This window comes from Pleurodeles waltl, chromosome 8, assembly GCF_031143425.1.
Source record: "Pleurodeles waltl isolate 20211129_DDA chromosome 8, aPleWal1.hap1.20221129, whole genome shotgun sequence".
Lineage (NCBI taxonomy): Eukaryota > Metazoa > Chordata > Amphibia > Caudata > Salamandridae > Pleurodeles > Pleurodeles waltl.
The window spans coordinates 646,899,979-646,914,993 of NC_090447.1; positions in this window are offsets into that span (position 1 = coordinate 646,899,979).

The following is a 15,015-nucleotide window of genomic DNA, read 5'->3' on the forward strand; positions in this document are numbered from 1 at the left end:
AATTTGACTGGCCTCTTTTGGCCATTTCATAGCTGGTTTACTAGTGAGTTTGGGAATATGCCACTCCTCATTCTCCCAAGTTAATAAGGTGGAAAGAGTGGTTCAAATTTGACATTGCAATCACCGGCTACAATCACAGGCCAAGAATTGTGTATCCCACCCTCTATTAGAGCTTGCAAAGTCTGCATAGCAGGAGATTCTACATTGTCCTGGACAGACCGTGCATTGATGTTCATCACAACTACATGCTTAAGCAGAGCAGATCTATGAAGTAAGTGATGGATCCCTATGATATCCTTAGACCCTGAGTTCAGGGCATTAACCCTCAAATTAATAGGCCTCCTGAGCATCTTCCTGATATAGCAGGAGAGTAGCGTTGATAAAACAACGTGAAGTAACGTGGTCTATAGATTGGGTAAGTGGCCCATGTTTCCTGAAGTAACATTATTTGATGGCTATCAATGAATTCATCCCATTCAGAATTATTTTGTGTAGCTTGTAGTCCTGCCACATTCCATGACAGAACTGTCATTACAGTATCATGCCCTGCATCAGAGACTGTTAGAGCTAAGTGCTGACAAAACTCCAAGGAAGCAGTCAAAATGTATAACAGACTTTTCTTTGGCATTCTCAGTAATACTTGGGCCTCTGACAACAGAGTAGTGGACGATCCCATCCTGCCCTACGATTCTCTCTAGTGGCAAGTTGTATAGAGCAGTTACTATGGCTAGCCAGGGTGAACTCCTAAGAGACTTAATTCATGTCTGACATCAGTGGGGAGCATATACTACCCACCCACCGTTTACATGCCATTTTATGAGGTGGAGATAGGATTCCTTGTTTGCCTTCCAGGAAATGGTCAGGGGTAGTTTCGTTTTGATGCGTGTCTTTGAGGCATTGAGTAATAATAATGTTCCAGCACTACCAAACCACCTTTAATTTTATTGTTAACATTGTTATGCCAACGTAGCCAAAACTATCGGACTTGTCAGTGTAATGCCTAGCTAATACAATATTATCCCTAATTATTGACCCACAGTAGTGTACTTTGCACAACCAGTGAGTGATTTTGTTCACTAGTGCAGCTCTGTTTTCAATTCACATTGGATTCTATTTAGGGATGTTATTCAAAAAGATTTAGTTGTCCATGTATGCCCTAGAACTAATCTAGCTTTGTGCATGTAGCCACATTACTTTCCCCCTTCCCTCAGTGATTGAGAGCTGGGAACCCATCTATCTCACTGGATCATCTGGCAGGAAGCTCGGAGACCTGGGGTACGCAGTTATGTGCTTATTCTGGGTGTTCTTTGTCTCCCTCCTTATCTCTCTCCCCATATGGTGGGAGAATACTTGATTACTCAAGCTGGGAACCCTTGGGGTATTGCAATCAATACATCAGGACAAGGGGTGCACAGCACTAGCAGAACTTTCCAGTCATTTGGGGGTCAAGGCACATATGATTCAGTTTTTGCTGCATTGGGATTGAGATTTTCAGATGTGCTGAGCGTCCCCATCTTACTTACATTATTCAGTAGGGCAGCCGTGGTTTGTCCACCTTCTCTAACCATGTATGTGAGGAGGGCAACACTTCCTTTTAGCTCATCTATCTCTTCCCTCAAAGACATCAACTGGGGATTGTTTATATTGCTCACTGGAAGTTGGCTTGAAGAAGGACTTGGGTCACTTGTCAGTAGATCACCAGTGGGAAAGGGGCCCGCTGGCGAGTGTAAGGCTTACAACCTAATCGTACACTCGACATTGATCAAAACTGGGATGGCTTGAATTTCACTCCTCCCACTGCCCGCATCTACATTATGCAGCAAAGTGCTTGATGATAAGCCGGTGTTATTTTTATGGGCAGGCGACACAGATACCTGTGTTGTGCTCAAACTGAGGGACGATTTTGTTCAATAAGACTTTGGGGGTTATTACAACTTTGGAGGAGGTGTTAATCCGTCCCAAAAGTGACGGTAAAGTGACGGATATACCACCAGCCGTATTACGAGTCCATTATATCCTATGGAACTCGTAATACGGCTGGTGGTATATCCGTCACATTTGGGACGGATTAACACCTCCTCCAAAGTTGTAATAACCCCCTTTATGTCTGTATGCTTAGATTTAGCCATTCGGGATAGACCTCCTTTATCTGGTTCAGAGAGCAAACCGTCAACTTCCTCAATTAAGACCTCAGTTTCATCAAGGGTACAGTCTTCTGCTATTTTGTTTGCTTCCTGCCCATGCCAAAATTATCTACAGCCTTTTTTTTCTCCATTTTAGAGAAAACAACTGCTAAGGATTTTAAACAAGGTTCTCAGAAGGGCCCATAAATCAGTAACAGCAAATTATTAAGGTATGCTGAGGCCACCACACTCACAAAATAGCAGGAAATACCATAACACAAGCACACTGTTACCAAGAAACTAGACAATTGGTGTTTAAAGAAGGAATACAAGTTGCACTTTGATTAACACTTCAAAACAGCTTATTGAATGGCCTATAAACTTATTTGCCGGCTCTATTGGCACATTCATGGTGAGGTCATTCCTTCAGACAGTCAACACTGTAAAATGAGTCACCTCCTTGGTAGAGAGATGCACCAGAACAGTTAGGGCTGGGCTGAACATATAAAAACAAATATCCCCTTGCATGCAAAGGGACAACCGTACCTTAACCCCTTAGCTGCTGTCCCTCCGTGCTGAGCCCTTTTTTGGATTTTTGGTGTAGTTCACGATTAGGCCTTCATAACTTTTTGTCCACATAAGCTATCCATGCCAAATTTGCATCCTTTTTTTCCAACATCCTAGGGATTCTAAAGGTATCCAGAGTTTGTAGGTTCCACTGAACGCGATCAAGAAATTAGCCAAAATACAGCAAAACTTTCATTTTTTTTCAGAAAAAAGGGCTGCAGAAGAAAGCAAGTGTTTTTCCCCTGAAAATGGCATCAACAAAGGGTTTGCGGTAGTAAAATCACCATCTTTCCATCTTTCAGGAACAGGCAGACTTGAAACAGAAAACCACATTTTTCAACACAATTTTGGCATTTTACTGGGACATACTCAATTTTTACTATTTTTTGTGCTTTCAGCCTTCCTCCAGTTAGTGACAGAAATGGGGGTGAAACTAATGCTGGATCCTGGACAGCTAAACATTTGTGAAAAGTAGAACGAATTCTGAATTCAGCAAGGGATCATTTGTGTATATCCTTCAAGGATTTCCTACAGAAAGTAACAGCTAAAATAAAAAAATATTAAAATTGAGGTGAAAAAAGAGCCATTTCTGTCCATGTTTCCTTCTATAACTTTTTCCAGCTATGGCAGATTTTTTAAAGCAATATACCGTTACGTCTGCTGGACTCTTCTGGTTGCAGGGATATATAAAAGGGCTTGTAGGTTCATCAAAAACCCTAGGTACCCAGACACAATAAATGAGCTGCACCTTGCAATGGGTTTTCATTGTATGCCGGTACACAGCAATTCAATCAGTGAAATATAAAGGGTGAAAAATAGGTATCAAGGAAACATTTGTATTTCCAAAACGGGCACAAGATAAGGTGTTGAGAAGCAGTAGATATTTGCACATCTCTGAATTCCAGGGTCCCCATACTAGCATGTGAAGTACAGGGCATTTCTCAAATAGACTTCTTTTTTACACACTGTCTTACATTCGGATGGAAAAAATGTAAAGAAAGACAAGGGGCAATAAGACTTTTTCTTATATTCTGTGTTCCCCCAAGCCTTCCAATACAAATAGTACCTCACTTGTGTGAGTAGGCCTAGTTCCCACGACAGGAAGAGCAACATGGACACATCACATTTTTACATTAAAATCTTAATTTTTTTTTTAAATGGCCTAGCTGTGGATTTTGACCATTAGCTCAGCCAGGACCTAGGGAAACCTACCAAACCTGAGCATTTTCTAAAATTATACACCTAGGGGAATCCAGGATGAGGTGACTTGTGGGGCTCTTACCAGGTACTGTTACCCAAATCCTTGCAAAACTCACAGTTTGGCAAAAAAAACACTTTTCACTTAGATGTCGGTGCTGCAAAGTTCAGTGAGAGGAGCCACAAATGTCCTACATACCTTTCTCCACATGTGGCACCATCACATATCTACCAAACATACCCTCATTATTTTGAAATTGGGAGACATTTAATGTGCAGAAAATGATTCTACAGGCAACTTCATAATATGATAAATTTTTCTGCCCTTTACATTTCTCTCATTTGAACAAATGGCTGTATTTTTACACATACTTATAGTACAGTGTCTGCTAGCCACTGGGAGTAAGGGCTATGCAGTTTGTATAAGCAACACTTTGAAATAGGAGTACATTGAAATTAAGTTAGCTTGCTCATCCATGTAACTTTTCATTTAAATATTCTGGCATTTAAAAGCATTTAGAAACATCACTTTGTTCACAGCTCCAGTATTGAGTTTACTTCACTAAAATCACTATACTTCACCCACAAACTAAAAGGAACATTCTAGCCAGTGTTTCATTAAAAAAGGAAGTTAGTGAGAAATGCATTTTCATTTTAAACATGTATTTGTTCCTATGGTACGCCATACAGCTGGCTGTACAGGGACAGGACCTCAGTTGCCAACAAATCTTGCTTCTCTGCTGAGAAGTTAGGGGCCTTGTCACCTGCCTTCCCTGGCATTGTGGCTCCCAATGGCTGGAAACATCAGCAAATGTGGAGGAGGTGTTGTTGGTTGTAGTGTTAGGGGGCAAGTGAGCTTTTTTTATATGCCCCGCACATCTATATAACATATGCAATCGTCAAAGGAGATGGACACATAGATTGGCTTTCGTATGTTGCTATCACACCTTTGCCTATGCCTCTGTCCGTTGTGGAGTTTTACACCCACTACGCGGTCAACTTTCACCTTCGGTCACATGATTGCAAATGTCCTGATGGCCTGGTCAGATGCCCACCATTTTAGATTGTGGCACGATGTATCTGTGAATGTTAAGTGTGTCACCACCCCTCAAAATGGTGGCTGGTTTGTTGCTCAAATTACTTATTTTATTATTACATTTTATTTAAAAAATAAAAACAGTATTATGTATTGCTTTATTGTGGTTAAATGTGATAGTAGAGCAGTTTTGTTTATATCTCTGTTGATGAAATTCTTAAAAAAAATATTTAAAATATAATGTGTAATATACACAGTTTTTTTTAATTAATGGACATGTAAAAAATGTTATTTTAAATAACAACATCAATAAGAAATGTTTTATACGTATATATTACAAAAACATATAGAATTTTACAAAGACATGCAATTTGTTTGAAGTCTCAAAGAAATGCTTGCATGTGTGAATAATTGTTTACCATTATCTTAAATGCAAACATCTGAACCCAGGGAGAGGTAGAAGATGTGACTGCTTCATTTTCAGACCATGCCGCCATGGAAGAATGCAATACAATCCAAAAAATCAGATTGAATAGGCAAACTATTCTTGATTTATGTCATCAGCTGGGGGCAGTTCTACAGCCTCTCAATAGGAATCCCATATCAGTAACACCAATTGTCAAAATGATATGAGTACTACATATTGTGGCCACAGGATCACTCCAATACACTGTGGCAGTATCTGGTTGCATGTCACATTCAACTTTCAAAAAGTTTTTTTCTTCAATAATGAGACACATCAACAGCTTCATACAGTTTCCACAAAATTAAGATTTTGCCAATGTGAAGGGAGAGTTTCATGCTTTGAATGGCCTATCACATGCAGTTGGAGCAATTGATGTCACACATATTGCTTTTACAACAGCAGAGGAGAGATAACATGTCTATCCCAATTGGAAGAACTTCCATTCAATCAATGTCCAAGTTGTCTGCTTACTTGATTTGTACATCACAGGCGTGTGTGCACGTTTTCATGGATCAGCACTTGATTCCTTTGTATTACGAAACAGAAGCATACCCCTGCAAATGTCACAACTTGGATCTAAGAGGACCTGGATTGTTGGTAAGTACTAGCTATTAATATAAATATTGGATAAATTCTTGTTCAAGGATCTATAATGGGATTATATATTTTGGTTCATTTTATTTTTTAATTCATAAAGCAGACTCATTTTATCCTAACCGACAATGGTTGTAATTCCACTGTTCAATTCAACGATGCCACAGGATGTCTGCTTCAATGAGGCCCATGGAAGAACACGAAGGCCAGTGTAGCAGGCTTTTGGGCTCCTAAAGGCCAGATTTCAATATCTGGATAAGACTGTTGCACCCTTCCTCTACTCACCTGATAAGGTGTGCAAAATCACCATGGAATGCTGCATGTTGCACAACATAGCCCTGCGACGGAATATCCTATAAATTGCAGAGGGTAGAGACCATGATGAGTCACTGGATGTGGGTGTTGAAATGCCAAATGAAGAAGATATTGCTGAAGAGGAAGAAATTGGCATATGTCAAGATGTTATTGACAAATTCTTCACATGAGCGTATATATATCTTTACATATTGTTATGTTAAGTGTCAAAACAACTTTTAATATAATGAGTATAGAAGGCTATGTTGGACATTTTTTAGGAATGGCAAGCTGAGGAAATCCCAGGGCAAAGATGATTGTTGATCAAAGTTTTGATACATTGACTACTGTGTTCATTTACATTGTTTATCTTTGATTGTTCTTAGAAAATGTATCCCCATTAATATTAATTTGTAATGTGTCTATTTTGTTATGTAATATAAATAACCCTTTGTTGTTTTTTTGTTTTAGGTTCCTTCACCATGTCATCTTCAGTTGTGACATTTGCAGGTATATGCTGCTGTTGCAAAGTACAAAGGCAACATGGGATGATCTTGTGAAGGATACACAGACTTTGGATGTACATATCTTCTTTGGAAGTACATATCTTGTACAAAGACAACTTGAACAGTGATTGAATGGAAGTTTCTAGGGTTGCATTAGGCTTGTTTTCTGTTGAATTTTGCCACCAAGCCAATATATGCTGCTTACTTTGCTCAAACCATATGTGTATGTCAACCCAAAGACTACTAATCTCCCTTCACATCCTAATTTGATGTTAGATGTATAAAGCTGTTGATGTGTCTCATCATTGTAGAAAGAGCTTCTTGCAACACACCACCTAAAGTTGGTTATGACATTCCACCTGATATAGCCACATTGTATTGGAGTGATATTGTGGCCACAAACTGTAGTACTGCCATGATTTTGACTATTGGTGTTATTGATGTAGGATTTCGTATTGTGAGGCAGGATGTCCGGCTACAGCTGATTTTATGATTCAATAATAGTTTGTCTATTGAATCTGAGTTTTTGGATTATATCCCTTTCTTCCATGGTATCTAGATCTGGAACTGTAAATATAAAAATGGCACAGAGTATTTGGGTTATGCATGGGTTTTAATGTTTTTGGGAACTATGACAAACAATTCTTTGTTACAATTTTATGAAAATACTAGTTTTAGGTATGTTTGTTCTCTTTTGTGATTTTTAAAAATGTGAGAAACATTGCGTACATGGATTTTTCTAATCTTTTTAATTATTTTCATTTTAAAATGTATGATGGATGGAAATAAATATAAAATGTCACAAGAAATGCAACACAAGTCTTTGACTTTGTTGTTTCTGAATTTATTTTACAGACCCCAAAAAACTGAAACAGGATGAGAACAAAAACTCCAATAAAAAAATATAAAAGTGAATTGTGGTAAATTAAACCATTATCGTAGAAAGAAAATTGTAAGAAATCCAAGGCCCAAAATACAACTAGCATCAAAAAGATAAATGTGTCCAGAAAATAGTCCACAGAGTGAATGCTAGTCACACACTAGAGAACATTTGGATCTGCTTTTCTTGCTGGTGGTGTTGGATGTTCTGCCATCCTCTTCTGGTAGTCTGGATGAACATCCACCCCTTGAGGAGAAAGATCCACATTTGCAGGGACTGAGGTGGATGCAGCAGTTTCCTCTTGTCGCAGGGCCTACCTTTCTGCGGCTGGGGCAGGTATAGTTGCCTCATATGTTGTAGGACCACAGAAATGGGTAGATGTTGCTGGAAAAGCCCTCACATATGGTGATAAATGACAAATAGAACCTCGTCATGGAGCTCACATTTGAGTTTTGAGTATACATCTCCATATTGTGTTCTCTTAGTAACTGCTTCATGTCCTGGTGCTCTTTAAGGACCTACCTGGCTCATCATGTCTTGGAACTGATGTAGGGATACCAAGACTTGGTCAATGGTGACCTGGGTGACAGTGAAACCAGTGGCCTCTTTTTGCTGGCCCACAGATTCCATTCCATGAATCCTACCCCCACTACCTTGTGACCTTGACCTATTGTGCCCTATCCCACTTGGTCCTTGCTGAACTGGATGTGGTGGTGGCTTGGCTCAACAGGAACTAGAACTGTGGGGCACAATAATGGGGTGATGTGCCTTTGGTCACAGGATGGTCACAGGATGTGGCGGTATCTATAGGCTGAGGTGTGTAACAGTTGGGGGTAGGAGGTGTAGGTGTGGGCCGAATGTGACTCACTGGAGCTGTCAGCTCCTCATCATCTGGACTTGCATAAGTGGAGTCCTCACTGAAGGCTTGATCCTGGTCTGGAGTGGAGGTATCTTTAGTGGCAGCTGGTTGTCTATGTACTCTGAGTGTTGGACCTAAAAAGAATTTGTACAACTCTGGATTAGTCATCAAACAAGTTAGTTTTTTAGCTACAAATGAAGCTACCTAAAAGTAAAAAGATAATTATTAGAATGACTAGACCTTCCAGCGTTTTTGTTTGGTATTTACACAAATTACACGGATGCAAACTTCAGAAAAGCAGGTAAAGAGATGTCTTGAAAAGAAAAAGAAAGCATACTTAAAATATACCAAACATTCAACCCAACTCAGTAGAGAGGAGATTTGAGAACTAAACCATTCTAAGGTCTAGAAGGCTAGATTTCAGACTATAATAAAACATAGAAAGATTAATAGCATTAGTCATCATATAAACATTACAAAGTACAACTTATATTCTGTATATAACATAACATAAATACAAATCTTTAAGTCAACATACTTTGATTTGTGAAACCAATTACACCAATTCAATAAAATAACAAGAAAGAGACAACATACAAATTAAAATAAAATATGATAATGACATTTTAATACATAGCCTAAAATGGAGACTGACAAACGCATAACACTTTAACATATGCACATATATGGAAGTAAAGAGAGAATTACCAACATTACATTGCATTGTTATTATTTTTTAGATGGAAAAACAAGGCATCATGGTATCTGTAGTCATTTCTGTTTGATATTAACAACACTTGCAAAATAGTAAGTTGAACATTCCCAGTCAAATATATGCAGTGAAGATGAACACAGATTTACAATTTAAAAACATATGTAAAATATGTTAATAGGTGAACAGGTCATACATTCATGTGAAATTAGATGGAGTTTGAAACCTGTTATCTTAACTACAACAAATACATTCAAACAAACAAGCAGACAAGGTAAATGCAAGTAATGATCCATGAAGAACAGCACACATATTGACAACTAGTAAAACAAGAGATGATACCACAATGCTACTAATTTGATGATAACAATAATTTGTGAAATTTACATTTGCACTTCCAAGTTTTGCAAAGATGCAAAACATATTAGCAACAGCCACTTTAAGAGCAAAAACAACATTTATGTTTAGTGAGATATTCAACAGTCTAACTTACCAGTCTCCACTGCACTATGGATTCCTGTCAAGCCTTCAGGATGTAGGATCTGCAAGACTGTCTCTTCCCAGGGAAAAGGTTGTAAGGGGGCTGGGTAAACCCCTACCAGTCCCATAGGCAGCAAGGTGACACTTGAAAGCCAGGGAACACACTCTCCCCCACAGGTTGTTCTGCCTCTTCTTAATTTCCTCCTGTGTGCACAGGGTTTTTACTACAGCATTCACTCTGTCAACTATTCTTGTCCACATTTGCAATTTCCGAGCTATGGTTGTCTTTTAGATTTGTGCTACAAAGTATTGTGGCTATACTGTAATGATTTCATCCACCATGATAGGCAGATCTTCCCCTGTGAAACAGGGATTTTCCCTCCCTGCCATTATGAGTAAATAAATTTAAATGTAATAGAAGACACACAAGTTGAAGAGTAAGTAAAGACAAATAAAAATAAACAGAGGGAGAAAAAAATAACCTCGCTTATGTGTGCCAGTTTCTGTGGCAAATTGGTGTTGTACAGTGCAACGGATCATGGCCTGAAATAGAGTGTGTTTTTTTTTAGTTTGGTATGCAGGTGATCACATTTAGCCAAAAGACATCAGGTGTGTACTGCTAGCATACATTCAGAGTACAATGTTGCATGCGTCCGGCAATGGAAACACACTACCAAGAATCCGCCACTAGAACAACACCAGCACAACGGTCTAAATATGCTCAGAGCAATACCGCCATCCTAATGGCGATGGAGTAATGTTAGCCAGCATAGGAGTCCGCCGCGTCTGCAGCATGAAACTGCTTATGGGACAGAATACACTTTGTCAATGTGGAAAGAGGTTCAGCTGCCTTATATCTAAATGGGCTAGGTGGGAATCTGTCAGCTTGATCGAATACTTGAAATCACTGCGACAAATGGATTATGGAAGTCCTGTCAAGAACTAAATCAGTGCCTTGATATGGGCCACACCAAAGAGGCTCCAAACAAATTTTTCTTATGTGTTTCTTCACCAGGACCCAGTTACCAGGACTGACGCCTTTGCCCTGTTCCTGATGCGGACGGGCTATGGTTGTACCAACCTGATGAGACACAGAATGCACTATGCCAGCTAGCCCTCTACAGTAATCAAGGATCATATCATCTGTAATGCTCACAAATGCATTTTCAGAAATAGCTGACAACTTGATAGCTCTGCCCGTGATGATCTTATGGGGAGACAGTCCTGTTTTCTAATCAGGTACACTGCAAAAACTCATCAACACAAGAGGCAAATTATCAGGCCATTTCAAAGATGTTGAAGCACACACTTTTGCCAATCAGGATTTCATCCTCCCATTCACCTGTTCAACAAGACCCGAGGCCTCAGGTATATAGCTCCAGTGTAGTCTCTGTTCCACTTGCAATGCTACACACAACAATCTCAAGACTTTATTATTAAAATTAGTCCCACAATTTGATTCCAGAGAACTTAGAAACTCAAACCTGGGTATAAGTTTTCTTAACAACAGTTTTGCCACAGTGAGCCTATCATTTGTTCTGGACGAGTAAGCTTTAACCCAAGACAAGAAGATGCATACGATCACCAGAACATATATCAGAGGGTTACACAGAGGCATCTCAATAAAGTCCAACTGTTTCCTGTTAAAACATCCTCCTGATCTTCCTATGTGACTTTGCGTGACTGCTGTTCTCTTTCCAACATTGTTCTGCTGGACACACCACATCTGTGAAACAATGCTTCAGCCATCAACTTGAATTTAGGATTAAACCACGTTTGCCCAAAGAATTGCACCATTGTATCTCTACCAACATGAGCTGGACCATGGGAAAGCCCAGCCATTAGAGTCAATAAGCTATTTCTCAACACTGGTCTTCCATCCATTGAAACCCAAATGTCATCGACCTCTCTCTTAACAAAAACTGCTCTGACCCAACACCACTGTTCTTCCTCTGACACTTATTCCTGAAGCCCCTTTACCTCTTCCCATGTGTCCGCAGTTGGCAACAAAAGGTTGTTGTTGGTGTCCTCCATTCCTTCATTAGTATACTCTCCATTAAAGGTACGGACATTGTGAGCACAGTACTTTACAACCTCATCAGCATATTTGTTGCCTAATGTTACATGAACACTTCCACTATGGTGTGCAGGGCATTTGACCACTGCAACCTGTTCAGGCACATGTAGTGCTTCAAGGAGGTTTCTCGTTTGATTGACATTCCAGATTGGGGATCCAGAATATGCCATGAACCCCTTCTGGGGCCATAACTGTCCAAAGTCAAGAACAACACCAAAGCCATACTGACTATCAGTAAAATTGTCACTTTCTGCTGGTCTGCAACTCAGCGTACTCTAGTAAGAATAATCAGTTCAGCCACTTGTGTGGAAAATATTCCCTGACGCCAAGAAGCTTCAACAACTCCTGAAATTGTGCAGACTGCAGAAACAGCTGTCATACTTCCTCCATTGACTTCTAAACATGACCCATCAGCATATAGCACAAAATCAAAATCAGGTAGTGGCTCATCTCATATATTTCGCCTCAGCGTGGTGTATAGTTCAGTGACATTGAGACAGTCATGTTCCACTTCCCAATCATCATTTTCATTGTCAGGTACAGGCAACAAGGACTAGAACCCAGAATTTCACACATAGCCGCCTTACTAAGTATGAACTTGTCATAATTGTGACAGAAAATATACTGTCAAGCAATGTGCTCTTCTTAATCCTGCCGCCCGCAGGATTAAGAAGAGCACATCGCTTGACAGTATATTTTCTGTCACAATTATGACAAGTTCATACTTAGTAAGGCGGCTATGTGTGAATTTCTGGGTTCTAGTCCTTGTCAACAGTAACCCCACTCTATGGGGAGCATAAACAGTTATTGGATGACCCATGACTATATTTTCACACATCCCTGTGCTGGCATTGACAGCCACCACTGCTTTAAGGCAACCTGGCAGAGCAGAAGCTATGAGATCAATTGCAACAGAAAATAGGCTTTCTAGCATTTTGTGTAACTTTGTAAGCACTGAGAGAGACCAATCTTCCCTCTCATTGCAGAAAAGTACAAATGACTTATTGTATTCAGACATTCCCAGTGCCAGGACAAAATAGAGACTCTGGCTCAGCCTAAGTAAGGCAGACAAGCAATTATTACCCCAGGGTACCGGATCAGACACATCCTTGTGTGTCAGCCTCTGCAAAGGCTTTGCCACTATGGAAAGGTTGACACCCAATGGCAAAAGTAGCCCAACATTCCCAAAAACATCCTGAATTTTCTCAGGGAAGTTGGATGAGTTATTTTCACTATTTTCGAAATCCTCTCTTGTGGCAATTTCCTGGAGATACTTTGGTGGTCATCTTCCAAAGACCGCCGTGGTGACGGCCGGCAACAGACCGCCGCAGAGGCGGAAAACCACTCGTCAGATTTTGACACACAAACACAAAACCGACAGGAACCAGCCACAACAACAATCCCACAAGGCCCAATGGAGGCGAAAAACTGTCAGATCCACCACTCTTCCCACTACGCCAGCAAGATATCCCCCTCCAAATTATAGACCATGAATCACCACAGCGGACACTAAACGTTGGTTATCCATTAGCGGTGCACACCGCCGTGGTAGAATTGGGCACCCAACACCAACAGAAACCAACAGAGGCAAGATTGAAAAACCCACACCTGACACATATACACACACCGTACACACCCACCAACAGCACTATAAAACACCACCCCACACAACCCACAATCCTTTGCAAACACGAAAAACTAACTACACCTTACCAGCAAAAGATAATATAAGAACTGCACACACAAACCAGACACCTATTGACCTTTCACGCATCACACACCACACCCCATACCCCAGCACCTATCACACTCTGCACAACACACACACTACACCCACCACACAATAGGCATGTCCCCACAGAAGAATCCCCATTTCACAGATGAGGAGTTGAGGGCGATGGTGGAGGAAATCATCAGGGTAGCCACAGCTGTTCGGTGCAAAGGTCCAGCATATATCCATTGCCAGGGAGATGGAGCTGTGGCGGAGGATCGAGGACAGGGTAAACTCCGTGGGAACATATTTACGCACAAGGGATGACATTCGCAAGAGGTGGAATGACCTACAGGGGAAGGTGCGTGCAGTGGCCTCTAGGCACCAAGTTGCCATCATGAAGACTGGCGGTGGACCCCTACCTCCTCCCCCACAGTTGACAGCATGGGAGGAGAAATCTTGGTAATCCTCCATCCTGAGGGCCTCACTAGAGTCACTGGAGGGCTGCACACTGGTAAGTCACCATTGCTACCCTACCACCATCGATACCTGCATGGCATGTTACCCCCGCACCCTGACTTCCTTCACCACACTCCATCCCATACAGTGAAACACCCCCATAACCACCTTCAATTGTGTACCCCTTCATGCCGTACCCACTGCAAGCACACCCCTTCCAGCTCTGCATGCACACACTACAGTAATGCAAGGGCAGCATGTAGTACTACCAATCCCACAATCCACCATCATACACTAACCAAAGGTGGGACCCAACCCGTAGGCAAAACCAGAAATGCTGAATATGTGACAGACAATGACTGTAACAAATCTTTCACAAGTCCACAGGTACCCCAGCCAATGTCAGCGGAGAGCATGTGCCACAGCAACACAGTCTCCCACCAGAAGATGCCCTCAGTGATGACAGTAACTCTGGATGTATAGATCTGGATGATCTCCGTGGACCATCTGGTACCACCAGTCAGTCAGCTTCCACATCCCACACCCAGTCCACTACAGGCCCCCCCCATCCAACTCCAACACCACAACAGCCACCAAACATCCACAAACCTCCATCCCCAGGACACACCAATCACTTGTGTGCCCACCTGTACTGGGGCCCGAGTCGATACCACACAGGCAAGACAATGAAGATCCTGGTGTAAGTGGGAGTGAGCACACTGTTCAGGGGACACACGCACTGGGGGCTGGGGCCAGGGCCAGTGGGAGGTTAGCTGTTTGCCAGCGGGAGGCCCAACACAGGGATAAAACTTCCCAGGAGGCACTCACACATGTCCTGGTGGGAGGACAACACCCAACCCACAGGGAAAACCAGAAATGCTGAATATGTGACAGACAATGACTGTAACAAATCTTTCACATGTCCACAGGTACCCTAGTCAATGTCAGCGGTGAGCATGTGCCACAGCAACACAGTCCCCCACCAGAAGATGCCCTCAGTGATGACAGTAACTCTGGATGTATCAATCTGGATGATCTCCATGGCCCATCTGCC